Source organism: Sapajus apella, unplaced genomic scaffold, assembly GCF_009761245.1.
Source record: "Sapajus apella isolate SASKATOON/1434 unplaced genomic scaffold, GSC_monkey_1.0 scaffold91, whole genome shotgun sequence".
NCBI classification, from domain to species: Eukaryota; Metazoa; Chordata; class Mammalia; order Primates; family Cebidae; genus Sapajus; species Sapajus apella.
In genome coordinates this window covers 3,044,800-3,062,597 of record NW_022437031.1, presented here as the reverse complement: position 1 = coordinate 3,062,597, position 17,798 = coordinate 3,044,800, and the positions used below count along the sequence as shown (strand labels likewise).

Sequence of the window (17,798 nt, the reverse complement as noted above, 5' to 3'; positions counted from 1 at the left end):
GACACTTTACAAAAGAAGACATATCTGAGGTCAAGAAACTTGATAAAATGCTGATCATCACTAGTCATTAGAGAAATGCAAATCAAAACTACATTGAGATACCATCTCACGCCAGTTAGAACGGTGATCATTAAAAAATCTTGACATGACAAACCATGGAGAGGATGTGGAGAATTAAGAACACTTTTACACTGTTGGTGGGAGTGTAAACTAGTTCAACCATTGTGGAAGACAGTGTGGTGATTCCTCAAGGACCTAGAAATAGAAATTCCATTTGACCCAGCAATCCCATTACTGGGTATATATCCAAAGGATTATAAATCATTCTATTATAAGGACACATGCACACGAATGTTCATTGTGGCGCTGTTTACAGTAGCAAAAACTTGAAACCAACCCAAATGCCCATCGATGATAGACTGGACAGGGAAAATGTGGCACATATACACCATGGAATACTATGCAGCCATAAAAACGATGATTTTGTGTCCCTTGTAGGGACATGGATGTGCCTGGAAACCATCGTTCTCAGCAAACTGACACAAGAACAGAAAATCAAACGCCACATCTTCTCACACATAGGCGGATGTTGAACAATGAGAACACATGGACACAGGGACGGGAGCCTCACACTCAAGTCTGTCGGGGGGACTAGGGGAGGGACAGTGGGGGTAGGGAGTTGGGGAGGGATACCATGGGGAGAAATGCCAGATATAGGTGATGGGGATGGAGGCAGCAAACCACATTGCCATGTATGTACCTATGCAACAATCCTGCACGTTCTTCACATGTACCCCAGAACCTAAAATGCAATAAAATATATATATATATATATAAAAAAAAGAAATTATGATATATATATCATATATATATATCACATATATATATATGATGTAATACTAGTCAGCAATAAAAACGAATGAATAAGTGATATTCACAGTGACCTGAATGAGATTGGAGACTATTATTCTAAGTCGATTAACTTAGGAATGGAAAACCAAATATTGTATGTTTCCACTCATCTGGGGGAGCTAAGGTATGAGGACCCAAAGGCATAAGAATAACACAATGGATTTTGGGGCTTCAGGGGAAAGGATAGGAAGGGGGTGAGGGATAAAAGACTACAAACAGGGTGCAGTGTATACTGCTCATGTTATGGGTGCACCAGAATTTCACAAATCACCATGAAAGATCTTACTTATGTAACCGAACACAATATGTTTCCCAATAACCTATGGACATTTTTTAAAAAATTTTAAAAGTTCTTGGAAAATTTGCCAAATTGTTTTTCTTTTAAATTGCCATTCTTTCGATGAAACACAAATGTATCTTTAATTTTAAGATTTTATTTTTTGTAATTGACTTATTAAACTTTTCACTTTCAGCAAGAAATAAAAGAGAGTGAGGGTGGAGTGGAAGTATTTTTCTTGCCTTTTCATCAACGTTGAATATAAGCCAAGATTTTCATTGACACTGACCATGAAACAACCCTTCACGTTAATTTTGGACATCAGTCTGTTGTTGAATGTTAACCATTACATACACATATATCATATGGTTAATGATGCTCCAGTAGGTTCTGGCAGGTTTCATATGTGAACCAGACCAAAATCGTTGTCAATAACAAACTAGATGGCCTTCTGAGTTTCCTTCTACTCATATATTGGTGATAAATTCCCCCTGTGTAATTTGTATTATATTAGATCATACTTAAAATTAATTCTATATATGAAGTTGGTAGTTTATTAATCTTATACAAGATATTTATTTCTTTTTTTCCCATTTATTTATTTTATTGCATTTTAGGTTTTGGGGTACATATGAAGAACATGCAAAATTGTTGCATAGGAACACACATGGCAGTGTGATTTGCTGCCTTCCTCCCCATCACCTACATCTGGCATTTCTCCCCCTGCTATCCCTCCCCAGCTCCCCACCCCCCACCGTCCCTCCCCTATTTCCCCCCAACTGACCCCAGTGTGTAGTGCTCCCCTCCCTGTGTCCATGTGCTCTCATCGTTCAACAACCGCCTATGAGTGAGAACATGCGGTGTTTGATCTTCTGCACCTGTCAGTTTGCTGAGAATGATGGTTTCCAGGTTCATCCATGTCCCCACAAAGGACCCAAACTCATCGTTTTTGATGGCTGCATAATATTCCATGGTGTATATGTGCCACATTTTCCCTATCCAGTCTATCGTCGATGGGCATTTGGGTTGGTTCCAGGTCTTTGCTATTGTAAACAGTGCTGCAATGAACATTCGTGTACACGTGTCCTTATAGTAGAACGATTTGTAATCCTTTGGATATATACCCAGCAATGGGATTGCTGGGTCAAATGGAATTTCTATTTCTAGGTCCTTGAGGAATCGCCACACTGTCTTCCACAATGGTTGAACTAATTTACACTCCCACCAACAGTGTAAAAGTGTTCCTATTTCTCCACATCCTCTCCAGGTCATTTTCAAGTGTACTTTATAGATGGCAGATGTTTGGATATCTTCTGAAGATAGACCCCCAAACATCTGTTTAGACGTCTGTGTCTCAGTGATGCTTTTTGGGTAGAAGGAAGGGCCAAATGAAGAATCATTAAGTCTGGTGAAGGAAGGTGGAAGTTTTAGAAGAGGACATCTGAGAAGGAAATGGATGGAGAAGACTTCCAGTGGAAGATCATTTAGGAGGCAAAATATTCTGAAATATATTTTGAGGGTATACAGAGGAAACCTGAGGAGCTAGAATCTTTTGGGAGAGATAAGGTGATTGAGGAAATTACAGATGTAAGTCAAGGTATCCTAGAGCCTGGGTACTATAAAGAGAAGGAAGCCATTAAATCAATTGTATCTGGGAGCTGAGGTGTTTAAGAAGTAAAAGAATGGGAAGGCTGTATTTCTTTAGAAGGGTGTATGAATGGTAAACTTCAGTTCCTGAATTAAATTTTTGCACAAATATTGGCTGCTAAAACCAACAGCATAAAAGCCTGGGTGTTGGCCAAGAAGAGTGGCATGGATGTATTGTGTTCATCATATCCATCAGCTGAACAGAGGTGCAATATGCTAACAATAGGTACATCTGAAAATCAGTGCACCAGAAAAGCTTTCCTAAGGACATCATTGAGAAAGAAGTTTGTGGATCTCAGATTTTACGGCATCTAGAATGTTGTAATAAATGTTATTTGTTTATTAAATTTTATTTGCATTGATACATAACAGATGTACATATTTTTGGAGTATATATGGTAATTTAATACATTCATATAACTTGTAAAGATCAAATCAGTGTAACTGGGATATCCATTATCTTAAATATTGTTTTTTTCTTTAAGCTAAGAACACTTGAAATATTTTCTTCTAAGTGTTTTTTTATCCTCATTATTATACGGATTGTTTTTTTGTTCTTCATTGTTTGTTTGTTTGTTTGTTTTCATTTTTGTTTTTGTTTTTTGAGACAGGGTCTCATTCTGTCACCCAGGCTGAAGTGCAGTGGCATGATCATAGCTCACTGTAGAATCAAACTCCTGGACTCTAGTAATCCTCCCACCTCTGACCCTCAAGTACCTGGGACTACAGGCATGAGCCACCTCCCTCAGCCTCTTCTAGGTATTTTAAGACACACAAGGCAAGGTAAGGTGGCTCATACTTGTAATCCCAGCACTTTGGGGGGCTGAGATGAGCGAATAACCTGAGCCCAGGAGTTTGAGACCAGCTCGGGCAACATAGGAGGACACAATCTCTACAAAACATTTTCTCTTTAATTAGCCAGTCATGGAGTGCCTGTGGTCCCAGCTACCCAGAAGGTTGAGGTAGGAGGATCGCTTGAACCTGGGAAGTTTAGGCTGCAGTGGACCATGATTATACCATTGCACTCCAGCCTGGGCTGTAGAGCAAGACCCTGTCTGTGGAAAAGAAAAGAGATACACAGGATCGATCCAAGATGGCCGTTTAGGAACAGCTCAGGATTGTAGCTCCCAGTGAAAGCGCAGAGGGTGAGTGGATGCCACATTTTTATTGCCCACAGACTAGGCAATTCCCAGGCAGAGGAGCTCCACAGGTCACCAGCGCGGCTGTTTCATCCAGTACGGCTGTGCCGGCCGGCGCCAATGCTTTGCCCCGAGTGGCTGCTTTGTCAGCGCCCCGGAGCAGCAGTTCTGCATACAAAATACACCGGACTGGGTGCCCTTTTGGCTGGCGATTGGAGCCACAGGAAGTCACCCATTCACCTGATTAAAAAGGGGACTGAGCAGGGAAGCAGGACAGTAGATTCCAGGGCAAAAAAAAGCACCACGAATCTCAGTGCCACTGTTTAAGCCTGCGCAGTGAGTTGCCACAGGGGAAAACACAGATGCCGGGGCCTCTTCAACAGGTGACTGAAACACCAACTTAAAAAAAAAAAAAAGCTCTGAGGCAGGGAGCCAGGCGATCAGGCTCGGCTGGTCCCACCCCCACAAAAGAACAGAAATCAGAAACTCTCTGGATTGAGAGTTTCACAGCAAGCACAGCTGAACCCGGGATAGTCCAGCTTTGTGGGTAAGGGGCGTCTGCCATTAATGAGGCAGCCTACCACTACAGAGGTAGTCAGACAATGCTGAGGCAGCCTGCCGTTGCCAAGGCAACCCGCCACTGCAGAGAGACTCCACCTCAACAGAGGCGGGCCACCATCGCCAAAGCAGTTCTAACTACACCCATATAAACAGGACTGCAGAGAAGTTCATTCGGCAGCTGGGCAGAGCCCTCAGCAGCTCTGCAAAGCCTCTACAGGCAGACAGTGACTAGGCTGCCTCCTTGCTGCGCAGGGCAGCTCTGAAGGAAAAAAAAAGAAGACAGCAGCATAACGGAAACTCATAAAGCCCAAAATCCCTGGGACAGAGCACCTGGGAACAAAAAGCAGTTTATGAGTTCTGCTGCAGCAGACCTAAACGTACCTGCCCAGTAGTTCTGAATGAACAACGGAACTCACAGTTCAGCATTTGAGCTCCTATAAAGAAGAGACTGTCTCCTCAAGCAGCTCCCTGACCCCTGTATATCCAAAGGACCACCTCATAAAAGAGAGATCAGATTGACACTTGGTGGATATCCTTCTGGGACAAAGATAGCAGAAGAAGAAAACTGGTAACAACCCTTACTGTTCAGCAGCTGCTGCAGGTGATCCCCAGGCAAGCAGGGCCTGGAGTGAACCTCAGCAGACCTACAGCAGAGGGGCCAGATTGTCAGAAGGAAAACCAAGAAACAGAAATAACCTCATCATCAACAAACAGAACGTCCACTCAGAGACCCAATCTGAAAGCCAGCAACTACAAAGACGACAGGTGGATAAATCCATAAAATTGGGAAGAAACCAGCGCAAAAAGGATGAAAACACCCGAAACCAGAACAACTCTCCTCCTAAAAGGGACCACAACTCCTCACCAGCAAGGGAACAAGGTTGGATGGAGAACAAGTGTGATGAAATGACAGAATCAGACTTCAGTAGGTGGGTAGTAAGAAACTACTGTGAACTAAAAGAACATGTTCTAACCCAATGCAAAGAAACCAAGAACGTTGAGAAAAGATTTGATGAAATGCTAACGAGAATGGAAAAAATAGAAAATAATATAAATGAATTGATGGAGCGGAAAAACAACATGAGAACTTCACGAAGCATACACAAGTATCAACAGCCGAATTGACCAAGCAGAAGAAAGGATATCAGAGGTCGAAGATCAACTCAATGAAATAAAACGGGAAGGCAAGAATAGAGAAAAAAGGGTAAAAAATAATGAAGAAAATCTCCAAGAAATGTGGGACTATGTGAAAATACCTAATCTACGTTTGATAGGCTTACCTGAATACGACGAAGAGAATGAATCCAAGCTGGAAAATACTCTTCAGGATATTATCCAGGAAAACTTCCCCAACCTAGTAAGGCAGGCCAATATTCAAGCCCAGGAAATACAGAGAACACCACAAAGATATTCCTCAAGAAGAGCAACCCCAAGGCACATAATCATCAGATTCACCAGGGTTGAAATGAAGGAGAAAATACTAAGGGCAGCCAGAGAGAAAGGTCGGGTTACCCACAAAGGGAAGCCCATCAGACTCACAGCAGATCTCTCAGCAGAAACCCTACAAGCCAAAAGAGAGTGGGGGCCAATATTCAACATCCTTAAAGAAAAGAACTTTCAACCCAGAATCTCCTATCCAGCCAAACTAAGCTTCATAAGTGAAGGAAAAATAAAATCCTTTGTGAACAGGCAAGTACTCAGAGATTTCGTCACCACCAGGCCAGCTTTACAAGAGACCCTGAAACAGGCTCTACACATATAAAGGAACAACGAGTACCAGCCACTCCAAAAACATGCCAAATGGTAAAGAGAATCAACACAATGAAGAATCTGCATCAACTAATGGGCAAAACAGCCAGCTAGCACCAAAATGGCAGTATCAAATTCACACATAACAATATTAACGCTAAATGTAAATGGACTAAATGCCCCAATCAAAAGACACAGACTGGCAAGTTGGATAAAAAGCCAAAACCCATCGGTGTGCTGTATCCAAGAAACCCATCTCACATGCAAGGATACACAAAGGCTCAAAATAAAGGGATGGAGGAAGATTTACCAAGCAAATGGAGAGCAAAAAAAAGCAGGAGTTGCGATTCTCATCTCTGATAAATTAGATTTTAAAGCAACAAAGATCAAAAGAGACAAAGAAGGACATTACATAATGGTAAAAGGATCAATGCAACAAGAAGAGCTAACGATCCTAAATATATGCTCACCCAATACAGGAGCACCTAGATACATAAGGCAAGTTCTTAATGACTTACAAAGAGACTTAGACTCCCACACAATTATAGTGGGAGACTTTAACAACCCATTGTTAATATTAGACAGATCAACCAGACAGAAAATTAACAAGGATACACAGGACTTGAACTCAGACGTGGACCAGGCAAACCTAATAGACATTTACAGAACTCTCCACCCCAAATCCACAGAATATACATTCCTCTCAACACCCCATCACACGCACTCTAAAATTGACCACATAATTGGGAGTAAATCACTCCTCACCAAATGCAAAAGAACGGAAATCGTAACAAACAGTCTCTCAGACCACAGTGTAATCAAGTTAGAACTCAGAATTCAAAAAGTAACCCAGAACTGCACAGCTTCATGGAAACTGAACAGCTTGCTCTTGAATGTTGACTGGATAAACAATGAAATCAAGACAGAAATAAAGATGTTCTTTGAAGCCAACGAGAATGAAGACACAACATACCAGAATCTCTGGGACACATTTAAAGCAGTCTCTAGAGGAAAATATACAGCAATAAGTGCCCACATGACAAGCAAGGAGAGATCAAAAATTGACACCCTATTGTCAAAACTGAAAGAGCTAGAGGAGCGAGATAAAAAAAAACTCAAAGTCTAGCAGAAGACAAGAAATAGCTAAGATCAGAGCAGAACTGAAGGAGATAGAGACACAAAAAACCCTTCAAAAAATCAGTAAATCCAAGAGCTGGTTTTTTGAAAAGATCAACAAAATAGACAGACCACTAGCCAGATTAATAAAAAAGAAAAGAGAGAATAACCAAATTGATGCAATAAAAAACGATAAAGGGGATATCACCACAGATTCCACAGAAATTCAAACCATCATCAGAGATTATTACAAACAACTCTACGCACACAAACTAATAAACCTGGAAGAAATGGATAAATTCCTGGACACTTGCCTCCTCCCAAGCCTAAACCAGGAAGAAGCTGAAACCCTGAACAGACCCATAACAAGGTCTGAAGTCGAGGCAGCAGCTAAGAGCTTACCACCCAAAAAAAACCAAGGTCCAGACGGGTTCACAGCCGAATTCTACCAGACATACAAAGAGGAGCTGGTACCATTTCTTCTGAAACTATTCCAAACAACACAAAAAGAGGTATTTCTTCCCAAATCATTTTATGAGACCAACATCATCCTGATTCCAAAACCCGGCAGAGACTCAACAAGAAAAGAAAACTTCAGGCCAATATCCATGATGAACATAGATTCAAAAATCTTCAATAAAATACTGACAAGCCAATTGCACAGCACATCAAAAAGCTTATCCACCATGATCAAGTAGGCTTCATCCCGGGGATGCAAGGCTGGTTCAACATATGCAAGTCTATAAACGTAATTCACCATATAAACAGAACCAAAGACAAAAACCACATGATTATCTCAATTGATGCAGAGAAGGCCTTTGACAAAATTCAACAGCGCTTTATGCTAAAAAACCTCAATAAGCTAGGTATTGACAGAACGTATCTCAAAATAATAAAAGCTATTTATGACAAACCAACAGCCAATATCATGCTGAATGGGCAAAAACTGGAAGCATTCCTCTTGAAATGTGGCACTAGACAAGGATGCTCTCTCTCACCACTCCTATTCAGTATAGTACTGGAAGTTCTAGCCAAAGCAATCAGGCAAGAAAAAGAAATAAAGGGTATTCAAACAGGAAAGGAGGAAGTCAAATTATCTCTATTTGCAGACGACATGATTGTATATCTAGAAAGCCCCATCGTCTCAGCCCAAAATCTCCTGAAACTGATAAGCAACTTCAGCAAAGTCTCAGGATACAAAATCAATGTGCAAAAATCACATGCATTCCTATACACCAACAACAGACTTAAAGAGAGCCAAATCAAGAAAGAACTGCCATTCACAATTGCCACAAAGAGAATAAAATACCTAGGAATACAACTAACAAGGAACGTAAAGGACCTCTTCAAAGAGAACTACAAGCCACTGCTCAACGAAATAAGAGAGGACACAAACAGATGGAGAAACATTCCATGTTCATGGTTAGGAAGAATCAATATCGTGAAAATGGCCATACTGCCCAAAGTAATTTACAGATTCAATGCTATACCCATCAAGCTACCAATGACCTTCTTCACAGAACTGGAAAAAAAACACCTTAAATTTCATATGGAGCCAAAAGAGAGCCTGCATAGCCAAGTCAATTCTAAGCAAAAGAACAAAGCGGGAGGCATCACACTACTGGACTTCAAACTATACTACAAGGCTACGGTAATCAAAACAGCATGGTACTGGTACCAAAACAGAGATATAGACCAATGGAACAGAACAGAGGTCTCAGAGGCAACGCAACATATCTAAAACCATCTGATCTTTGACAAACCAGACGAAAACAAGCAATGGGGAAAGGATTCCCTGTTTAATAAATGGTGTTGTGAAAACTCGCTAGCAATGTGCAGAAAGCAGAGACTGCACCCCTTCCTGACACCTTACAATAAAATTAACGCCAGATGGATTAAAGACTTAAACATAAGACCTAACACCATAAAAACCCTAGAAGAAAATCTAGTCAAAACCATTCAGGACGTAGGTGTAGGCAAGGACTTCATGACCAAAACACCAAAAGCATTCACAACAAAGGCCAAAATAGACAAATGGGACCTAATCAAACTCCACAGCTTCTGCACAGCAAAAGAAACAGTCATTAGAGTGAATCAGCAACCAACAGAATGGGAAAAACTTTTTGCAGTTTACCCATCTGACAAAGGGCTGATATCCAGAATTTACAAAGTACTAAAACAGATTTACAAAAAAAAACCTAACAAGCCCATCCAAAAGTGGGCAAAGGATATGAACAGATACTTTACAAAAGAAGTCATACACGAGGCCAACAAACATATGAAAAAATGCTCATCATCACTGGTCATCAGAGAAATGCAAATCAAAACTACATTGAGATACCATCTCACACCAGTTAGAATGGCGATCATTAAAATATCTGGAGACAACAGATGCTGGAGAGGATGTGGAGAAATAGGAACACTTTTACACTGTTGGTGGGAGTGTAAATTAGTTCAACCATTGTGGAGGACAGTGTGGTGATTCCTCAAGGACCTAGAAATAGAAATTCCATTTGACCCAGCAACCCCATTACTGGGTACATATCCAAAGGATTATAAATCATTCTACTATAAGGACACGTGCACACGAATGTTCATTGCAGCACTGTTTACAATAGCAAAGACCTGGAACCAACCAAAATGCCTATTGATGATAGACTGGACAAGGAAAATGTGGCACATATACACCATGGAATATTATGCAGTCATCAAAATCGATGCATTTCTGTCCTTTGTAGGGACATGGCTGAACCTGGAAACCATCATTCTCAGCAAACTGACAGAAGAGCAGATCAAACACCGCATGTTCTCACTCATAGGTGGGTGTTGAACAATTAGAACACATGGACACAGGGAGGGGAGCACTACACACTGGGGTCAGTTGGGGGGAAATAGGGGAGGGACGGTGGGGGGTGGGGAGTTGGGGAGAGATAGCAAGGGGAGAGATCCCAGATGTAGGTGATGGGGAGGAAGGCAGCAAATCACACTGCCACGTGTGTACCTATGCAACAATTTTGCACGTTCTTCACATGTACCCCAAAACCTAAAATGCAATAAAATAAATAAATGGGAAAAAAAGAGATACCCAATAGATTACTGTAAACTATAGTAATAAATAATAATTAAACAGCTACACATTAAATCTTAGAATCTAGATTAACAATTCAACTTTTAGAGAAGCTGTCCAGTCATATTTATTTGACAGTTTTTGAAATAATAGATTCAAAAAAATATGGAGAAACATGGTTATTTATCTAAATTAATTATCCTATTGAAAATGAAAATGTGATCTTATGATAAAATTAACCTCTGCTTTATTAGTATGCTATTTCAGTGGAAATTTAAAACTATAGTTTAGCTTTATTCTTTACAGAGCCCTCACATAACGTATGTCAGTTGTCAAAAATATGAGAAACATTCCAGGAATTATTTACCTTCTCTTAAGACTTCCTCCTTTACCTGAAAAGCAAATAGTTTTCCAATTCTACTTCTTTCACAATTGAAATTAAGGTATCTGCTTAGAACCTACACCACAGAATGGAAACTTGGCCTGTGAGCTGTAAATTCTGACCCTTGTGGTACTATTACATTGCTGTGTTATTTGCTACATGCTATAATAGTCTCTCTAAATGACACTTATATATTAATAAATAGATAAAATTCTTACATGTATGCTATTTAGATATATATACACATGTACGTATAGCTAAAATTTATATGTGTATATATAAACAACTTTATAGAGATTTAAATAATAGGCTAGTCACGGTGGCTCACGCCTGTAATCCCAGCACTTTAGGAGGCCAAGGCAGGCAGATCACTTGAGGTCAGGAGCTGGAGACTAGCCTGGTCAACATGATTAAGCCCTGTCTCTAATAAAAGTACAAAAATTAGCTGAGTGTGGTGGCGCACACCTGTAATCCCAGCTACTTGGGAGGTTGAGGCAGGAGAATCATTTGAATCTGGGAGGCAGAGGATATAGTAAGCCAAGATCACGCCACTGCACTCCAGCCTGGGTGACAGAGTGATACTCTGTGTTCAAAAAAAAAAAGAGAGAGAGAGAGAGAGAGAGAGAAAGATAGTTTATATATCATAAAATGTGTCCATTTTAAGTGTAGAATTCAATTTGTTGTGGATTTACTGAGTTGTGTAACCATCACCATAATCCCATATTAGAACATATTCATCACCCTAATAAGATCGCTCAGGGCCATTTACTAATCTACTTGCTGTCTCTATCCATTTTACTCTTCTAAACATTTCACACGAATGGAATAATACAAGTGGTCTTTTGTGTCTGGCATATTTCACGTAACACAATGTTTTCATCTATGCTGTGGCATGGGTCATTACTTCAGCTCTTTGTATTGCTGAATATATTTCATCATATAGGTATGCCACATTTTACTTATGCATTAATCAGTTAATGGACACTTCTGTTGTTTTTTACTTCTTTGCTATGATAAATGATGCTGCTATGAACATTCACAGGAAAATCTTCATGTGGAAATGTGTTTGTGTTTCTTCTGAGTAGATACCAAAAAATGGAATTGCTGGAAGTAATTGGAATTGAGAGGAAAAAATTACGCTTACCTTTTTAAGAAATAGCTAAACTATTTTCCAAAGTGGATATACCATTTCACATTTATTTATTTCAGTAATGCATGAGTTCCTATTTTTTCGCACCCTCACCAACACTTGTTGTCTGTCTTTTTTGTTATAGCTATTCCAGGTGTGATGTCCTTTTTTTTAAATTAAATTGAAGTGATAGAATTGTTGCTTTGTAAGGATGTTTGGACATTGTGTTATATAATATGCAAATAAAATGAAAGAATTTGTGGGCACATTATTAGTTGACCTAAATATTGCAAATCATCTGTTGATATTATGTAACTCACAGACATGCTACAGCCCACATAATTTGAGCCCTTGCAATATGTAGAATTAATATTTTTCTGCGTTGATTATTTCTCAGGAAATACCCTGAAATATCAATGCAGGATGTACCTATGAGTGAAGATTCACTGGCCATTGGTTTGAATTCGGTGGCACCAGATTTCTAAGAACTAATGACCCAGGAATTGTTAGGAGAGGCAACTATAACTATTTTTTTCTGGAGCTGGTGATTTCTCCTTTTCATGTCAATGCACCAATCCTGACTGAATACAAACCAGACGCTCAATGTAATGTTATAATGAACAGGTACAAAACCTCTTGCTTCTTTAACCTAGGGGATCCTCCACATGTTTTTTAAAGACAATGCTTACGTTGCAAATGTTTTCCTAATCTGTAAATCACTTTGGATAAGCTGAAAGAAAGGTAGGAATATAGCAATAGTAACTTGTAGAAGCTTTGAAGGGTACCTGTGTGCACTCTTTCACTTTCCTTTCTGAGAAGCCAAGAAACATTATTTAGGATGGTTATGGGGACTCGGAAACCCAAGTATACAGCTAGTGAACCTCAAATCTAGCTGAGAAGAAGCATAATTATATGATACATCCCTGATTGTACATTTGAATATTGATTCTATGTTTACTTTGAAATCTTAATCGATCAGATATTTTTTAGGAGAAAACTAAATTATTATCAATATCTTATAATGGGTCTTAGCTCTGATGTATGATTTGTGTTTCTGAAGAAATTGAGATATTGATTTTCAGGCATATTCTTCTGAGGTTAGAAAATTACTTGTGGCCAGGTGCAGTGGCTCATGCATGTAATCCCAGCAACTTTGGGAGGCCAAAGTGGGAGGATTCCTTGAGATCAGGAGTCTGAAACCAACATGGGCATGGCAAAATGCTGTTTCTACTAAAAACACAAAAGTTAGCTGGCCATGATGGTGTGCACCTGCAGTCCCAGCTACCCAGGAGGCTGAAGTGGGAGGACTGCTTGAGCCTGCGGAGGTGAAGGATGCAGTGAGCTGTGATTGTACCACTGCACTCCAGCCTGGATGACAGAGTGAGATTCTATCTAGAAAAAAAAAAAAAAGTAAATAAAATTCTTGTTAGTCCAAAGTGTAATACTATAGTGAGGGAAGCAAAACATAATTAAGGAAACATTTCTTCTGTACTTGCACTCCCACACATTATCATTGTTTCTTATATACAACAGATGCACCCTTTGATAATATATTCGATATTTGTCCTTTTGCAGTCTTCTAAAAATGAAAGCCGGACATTGGTAGTGTAAAATCCACCCCCTATCTTATATCTGAAATTAACTCTGTAAGTAGGGTGAAACTTACTGCTTGGCAAAAAACTAAAGGAAGAAAAAAAGATGGCTTCATTTCCTGAAACTAGGGAGTTGTGTGTGCTTCAGCAGAAATACTGAAGCCGCAAAGTCACTATCGTCAGCAAATCTCTACCCATGAAAACCTTGAGCAGCATGTGGAGGAGAGGAGTAGGCCTGAGTTTCACCTTTATCAGCAGTTTTTACTTTTGTCTGTTTACATGCTTTATCATTTTATAGTGTATTATTCCCTGCTACTGACCCTTGTTTATTGCCCAACCACAGGGCAAAAAGCTTCCTGAAAAGCACACCAACCCAAAACCCTTTCCCTCTCGCAACATGGCAGACTCAGAAAGAAGTATAAGAAGGGGAAGACTGTCTCCCTAACAGACTTTGAGGCTGAGGATTAAAGGAATGGTGCGGGAAGCACTTATGTTTCCAAACCAGTCAGCTGGGCTGATGAAACAAATGACCTGGAAAGAGATGCTTCTTGGCACAGTAATTATGATGATGTGTAAAGGGCGCCTCCAATTGACTGTTCCATCTTTCCCACTGCTCCACGGGCTGCTGGGGAATCCAGTATTGACAGGAGCCAGCTCCCCAAATCCCCACCCTACACTGCTTTTCTAGGAAACCTACTCTATGATGTGACAGAAGAGTCAATTAAGGAATTCTTTAGAGGATTAGATGTCAGTGCAGTGCATTTGCCACGTTAACCCAGCAATCCAGAGAGGTTGTAAAGTTTTGATTACGCTGAATTTGAGGACCTGGATTCCCTAGATGTTGCTGATCAAGCACAGGATAAAGACAGGGATGATCGTTCTTTTAGCCATGATATAAATCGGGACTCTGACAAAACAGATACAGACTGGAGGGCTCGTCCTGCCACAGGCAGCTTTGATGACTGCCAGCCTAGAAGAGGTGATAATAGCTTTAGAGACAAGTATCAAGATCGTTGTGATTCAAACTGGTATTGCGATGGGTATTGGCATGCCCCACACCGGGATATGGATCAATATGGCGACCGGGATAGCTATGATGGCTGAGGCAGCAGAGACTATGATAGAAGCTATGATTCCTGAAAAGGCAGTGGCAAAAGGACATTTGGCAGTGGATACTGCAGGGATGACGACTACAGAGGAGGCGGAGACCGCTATGACAGACGACAGACGGGATGATCCGTCGTGGAGCTCCAGAGATTATTACTCTCAGGATGATTATAGACGTGATGATAAAGGTCCTCCCCTGAAAGACCCAAACTGAATCTAAAGCCTCAGAGTATTCCTAAGGAAAATGATTCCTCTGCTAGTACCTCCCAGTCCAGTTGAGCTGATTCTATCTTTGGAGGGGCAAAGCCCATTGACACAGCTGCTAGAGAAAGCGAAGTAGAAGAACAGGAACAGAAGGAACAAGAGAAGTTGCAGCGTCAGCTGGATGAGCCAAAACTAGAACGATGGCCTCAGGAGAGACTCCCAAGCTGGTGAAGTGAAGAAACTCAGGAACGGGAACAGTCAAGCAGACTGGGACCTCCACCACACCTGGCAGAAATACACGAAGGAGAGAGAGAAGTCACTAGAAAATGAAACACTCAATAAGGAGGAAGCTTGTCACTCTCCAACTTCTAAACCTCCCAAACCTGATCAGCCCCTAAAGATAATGCCAGCCCCTCCACCAAAAGACAATGCTTGGGTGAAGGAAATTTCTAACTCTCCTGCTGGATCTCAGAGCTCATAGAGCAGCAATCCCCTACAAGTGGTGGGGGAAAAGTAACTCCAGCCCAACCATCTGAGGAAGGACCAGCAAGGAAAGACGAAAATAAAGTAGATGGAATGAATGTCCCAAAAGGCCAAACTGGGAACCTTAACTGTGGTTCAGGAGAAGGAGGGAGCAAAGGCCATTGGAAGGAGTCAGATAGGAAAGATGGCAAAAGGGATAAAGACTCCAGATCTGCACCTGAGCCAAATAAATCTGAGGAAAATTCAGCTTCCAAGTTCACTTCTGCAAGCAAGTATGCTGCTCTCTTCATTGAAGGTGAAGAGGAAAACAAGGGAGAAAATGACGACAAAAAGACCTCAACATCCAGTGCTTTCTCCTAGTTTCCCTCCACCTTGGAACATTGGAGAGCAAATCAAGCCTCTCTCCAGACAAGACAAAATAAAACTCACTGTCTCCTGGAGACTTTTTTACCTTTAAAAAAAATAATAAAATTATTTTGCATGCTGCTGCAGTCTTTACAGTATTGAAGTAATGGAGAATCACCAGTATAGCCATAGAGAAAGAGAGACTACAGCTTTTCAGCAAAAAAGTTGTGCGCTATGTCACCATGCAGTTGCCAGTGTGATTAGTGTCTAGGGGCTTCTATTTAGCAGAAATGGTAATGACAGTGATATAACGTCTGGAATCTGGTTGGGCAGTAGAGGAGGGAGGTATAAGGAAAAGTGAGATTTCTACCTTTTAGTTTTTATCCTGTTGTGGCATATATGAATTCTCAAACATTATCTGAATAAATTTTCCATTCTTGGAAAGGTATATTTAGCCTCAAGTTGTTTTAGTCTCTAGGAGGCTTCCAGGCCCTCCTCTTATTTAATTCTGAGTTTTAGGGCCCAGACTAGGGAGAATTTCTTTATTTTTTTTACCCCCCAGCAGGGTAGTTGTCAGTAAGTCTGTAGGCCATAAAGAACAGGACTGCATTGGAGCAAAATAAATGGGAAAATTATGGTTTGAAAAGAAGATTTTGGGAGGTGATGCGTCATTTTGCAACAGGTAATAGGGAAAAATTGTGTGACCTCTAACAAATATATGAATGGTTATTTTCTGGAGCCAAAAGAACTTTGAGGTCATAGTAATTTCCAATGTTTTGTGTGTCTTGGTTTTACTCTTTCTAAATACTGTCTTTTTGCAAGTTCAAATATATCCACATTCTTTTGAAATCTTGAAACTTTAAAAATTTAGACGCTTTTCATCATCTTAAGTTCTTCATGCTACTTTTAATCTCCCAAAACTAATCTCTAAGTCACATAGATGATCGCCTGGGTATTTTTCTCTCAGCCATGGAGAGTTATGAATGGAAGAACGCCGGCTTTTCTCAAGCAAATCGGTTTCTTGTCTTTTGGTTCTCACTCCTTGTCTGCTCCTGATGCTTTGACCCCTTTTATAGATCAGAATGCTTTAGAATAATTGATAGTCTTGGGTGGTGAATAAAGGTGGATAAATAGGGACAGGGACAGTTAAATTTGGAGCCTTTCTTACAGTTTTGATGGTTTTTTTCCCCCAAGTTTCCTTCTCCAATGAAATGCCACACCAATTCTTGTTGGATTTATGAGGTGCCAAGACCAATATGTTGTTTTTTCGTTTTCTTTTTTTTTTTTTTTTTTTTAAGATTCCCTTGAGAGAAAAAATTGTAGTGGAGAGAACTATTTAACAAGGTCCTGGTTTCTCTGGCAATACAGTGACTAAACTTGCCTGCTTTTATGTGCATTTTTGTAGGGATCAGCTTAGTAGATAGCATTAGCAGAGAAATGACAACTTGATCTTGGTTTACAGGCCCTTCTCCCTTCAGTCCTAGATGAGGCCCTGTTCAGCCATGCAGGGGTGTTGGTTTATGCATGCTGCAGCAGTGGACATAATGAATACAATTTACCCAGTGGACAAAGGTGAATTTAAATAATTGGTGTGGATTGACTAGTATCTAAAAAGTGGGCTTTTAAAGATACTGAAGATTGAAAGGGTCTTTTTTTTGAAAAGAAAAAAAGAAAACATTTATTGTAGATAATTAAAAGCTAGGTTTTGCCCTCTTCAGGTGTACTCTCCTTCCAAATAGTTGTATCCAAAACTGTTTTCCCTCTCCCCTACCTTGCCCCCCAGTTAAAAGAGAAATGAGGATTGATTAATGTCCCTCTCCTCGATACATGTAAAATTTGTCCAAAAATATCTTCTAGAAAAATAATTTGTAATCAGTAGACTTATTACCTGGGAGATGTCTTGAGATGCAAAATCTCATCCTTTGGGTTTTGGGTTTTTTGTTTTCTTCAAATAAATTTGATCTTTAAAGTGAAAGAAAGAAAAAGAAGAAAGAAAGAAAGAGAAAAGAAAGAGAAAGAGAGAGAGAGAGAAAGAAAGAAAGAAAAAGAAAAAGAAAGAAAGAAAGAAAGGAAGGAAGGAAGAAAAAA

The 17,798-nt window shown here is 40.2% G+C and overlaps 1 pseudogene; it reads left to right on the top strand.

The window, feature by feature from the left end:
* The first annotated feature begins 3,989 nt into the window (after positions 1-3,989).
* LOC116534996 lies at positions 3,990-15,725 on the top strand (annotated as a pseudogene).
* Positions 15,726-17,798: the final 2,073 nt, after the last annotated feature.